Genomic DNA, 3,443 nt, shown 5'->3' with positions numbered 1-3,443 from the left:
GTGAATGAATTGGTATTTCCTGCAGATTTTTATGTGCTAGACATGGAAAATGGTGATCATAATAGTCCTATTTTGTTAGGCAGACCATTCTTGAAAACTTCCATGACTAAAATTGATGTTCACAGTGGCACACTCACTATGGAATTTGATGGCGAAATTGTGAAATTTAATATTTATGATGCTATGAAATTTCCTGATAGTGATGATTGTGTGTTTTCTGTTGATATTGTGGATTTCTTGGCCCAAGATTTTTGTGAGCATGTAGGGAAAGATGAGCTCGAGGTGGCTATTACAGCACCCATTATGCAGATGGAAGATGGGATTCGATGCCGTCAAGAAGTGGAAGAGATTGAGAAAATTCTGAATAGTTCACCTGAGCTACCTCAGTCAGGTAATGTCTCTTACATATCTTTACCAATCTCTAATACTAGGCGTTTTCCATCTGTTTTGCAGGCGCCAGTGATCGAGCTAAAGACGCTTCCAAACCACCTTAAGTATGTTTTCCTTGGTGAAGGAGAAACATTACCAGTCATCATCTCCAACATTTTGGAAACCAATCAAGAGGAGCAGTTAATCAAAGTACTGAAAGAGCACAAAACTGCTATTGGGTGGACTATAGCAGACATCAAGGGAATTAGCCCGTCTACATGTATGCACCAAATTCTGATGGAGGAAGGAGTAAACCCCTCACGTCAACCGCAACGCAAAATGAATCCACCGATGATGGAGGTGGTAAAGGCTGAAATTCTGAAGTTACTTGAAGTAGGGGTCATCTACCCAATTTCTGACAGTCAGTGGGTCAGTCCAGTACAAGTGGTGCCCAAGAAAACTGGAATTATAGTGGTGAAAAATAAGGACGACGAATTGGTTCCCACCCGTATTCAGAATGGATGGAGAGTTTGTATTGATTATAGGAAGCTGAATGCAGGAACCCGAAAGGACCACTTTCCTCTTCCCTTTATTGATCAAATGATTGAAAGGTTAGCATGTCATTCTTACTATTGTTTTCTTGATGGTTATTCTGGTTATTTTCAGATTTCAATTGCACTGAAAGATCATGAGAAGACGACATTCACATGCCCATTCGGAACCTTTGCATACCGACGCATGCCCTTTGGACTATGCAATGCACCGGCGACTTTCCAGCGGTGTATGGTTAGTATATTTTTTGATTTTGTAGAGCATATATTATAAGTCTTCATGGATGATTTTTCCGTCTATGGTGACTCTTTCGAAAACTGTCTGTCTAATCTTGCTTTAGTTCTTAAAAGGTGTGTCGAAAGCAACCTGGTTCTTAATTCTGAAAAATGTCATTTTATGGTTGGGCAGGGTATAGTGTTGGGTCATGTCGTCTCATCTAAGGGGATTGAGGTAGATAAAGCTAAAATTGATATTATTCAGTCTCTAACTTACCCCGTAAGTGTGCGGGAGGTGCGCTCTTTTCTTGGCCATGCAGGTTTTTACAGGAGATATATTCAGGATTTTGCCAAGATTGCATCCCCTATGTGCAAGCTGCTGCAGAAGGATGTGTCGTTTGAATTCAATGAGCCATGCAAAATTGCTTTTGATAAACTCAAGGACTCATTAACTTCAGTGCCAATCATCCAACCACCGGACTGGACCAAGCCATTTGAAATCATGTGTGACGCCAGTGACTATGCCGTAGGAGCGGTATTGGGACAAAAAGTTGGGAAGGCATCGCACGCTATCTACTACGCTTCGCGCATTTTGAACGATGCCCAACGGAACTACTCCACTACTGAAAAGGAGCTTTTAGCAGTAGTTTTTGCTTTACAAAAATTTCGTTCATATTTACTTGGTGCTAAAGTTATTTTTTATTCTGATCATGCATCTCTTCGTTTTCTAATGGCGAAGAAAGAGGCAAAACCAAGACTGATAAGATGGATACTACTGCTGAGCGAATTTGATGTGGAGATTAAGGACAAGAGAGGGACCGAAAATTGAGTGGCGGACCACTTGAGTCATCTAGTTCATGTTGAAGAAGAGCTGAAGTTACGAGAAGAATTTCCTGATGAGCAGTTATTTTCAGTCAGCACGGAATTACCATGGTACGCAAATATTGTTAATTATATAGTTACTAATGGATTCCCTTCTGAATTTTCCAAGGCACAGAAAGATAAGGTCCGAAGTGATGCTAAATATTATGTGTAGGATGATCCATACTTGTAGAAGCACTGCGCTGATCAAGTCATACGACGATGTGTATCTGCAAGTGAGGTAATCCCAATTCTCACATTTTGTCACTCATATGCTTGTGGTGGCCATTTTGGAGCAAAAAAAACAGCTAGGAAGGTATTGGACTGTGGATTTTTTTGTCCATCCATATTTCAAGATGCTTACATGTTTTGTAAGTCATGCGCTCAGTGCCAAAAGACAGGTAATATATCCCAGCATAAGGAGATGCCTCAGCAACCCATTTTAATATGTGAAATCTTTGATATATGGGGCATCGACATTCAAGGTGAATGGTTAACGATTGAAACATTATTTTGAAGGAGTCCAAGCAAATGAGGAAGAGGATGCACATGATCTCACACTCGATGACCCGCCACATATTGATTAAATTCACAGCATCCAGTCGAGCTGACGACTATAAACCAAGCGCTGTTTGGGAGGCAACCCAAATCTTTATTTTTCTCGTCTTTGCACCTCTGTTTCATTCATTTCTTTTATCATTTTATTTTAGTTTTTACTATGCTAATTTTTCGAGACTTGAGAGTTGATTTGGTTCTACTTTTCCATAGGTTTTGTCGCAGAAAATTGGGCAGACTCAAAGCCCAGGAGTGCGCGCCCCACTATATCGCGCGCCCGCGCAGCTTCAAAATCAGAAAATTTCATTTATGCGAAGCACAGGAGCGCGCGCCCCACAATACCGCGCGCCCGTGCGAGTTCTCATTTCCGAAAAAAATAAAAAGACGTCAAGTAAGCGCGCGCGCCCCACTGTACTGAGCGCCCGCGCGCATCCTGGGCACAAAATGCAATATATGCGTAACGACAGCGCGCGCGCCCCACTCTACTGAGCGCCCGCGCGATCTAACATCTCGAGAAAATTCAATTATGCAAAGCAACAGAGCGCGCCCCCCACACCACTGCGCACCCGCGCGACGGATTTTAAAGATTCCTATTCGCAATTGATGCCTCACTTTCTCCCCAACTCTTTCAAAATCCCTAAATCCCTAAACCCCTAATCGCACGATTTCATTTTTCCTTCACCAATTCTCTTCTTTGGAGCGATTTGTCTAATACAATCTCACATCTCTATCACCAAATTCTTTCCCTAATTTTTCTCAACCTATCGAAGAAGCGTGAATTTGGGTCGAATTGCTTATATCATTCGTGGGAATTGTTTGGAGCTTTTCAAGTCAGACATCGAGTTCTATCTTATATTGGGTAAGTGTTGGCTTTCATCTTCGGGTTTGAAG

This window comes from Henckelia pumila, chromosome 2 (genome assembly GCF_033568475.1).
Source record: "Henckelia pumila isolate YLH828 chromosome 2, ASM3356847v2, whole genome shotgun sequence".
Lineage (NCBI taxonomy): Eukaryota > Viridiplantae > Streptophyta > Magnoliopsida > Lamiales > Gesneriaceae > Henckelia > Henckelia pumila.
This window is presented reverse-complemented; position numbering follows the sequence as displayed.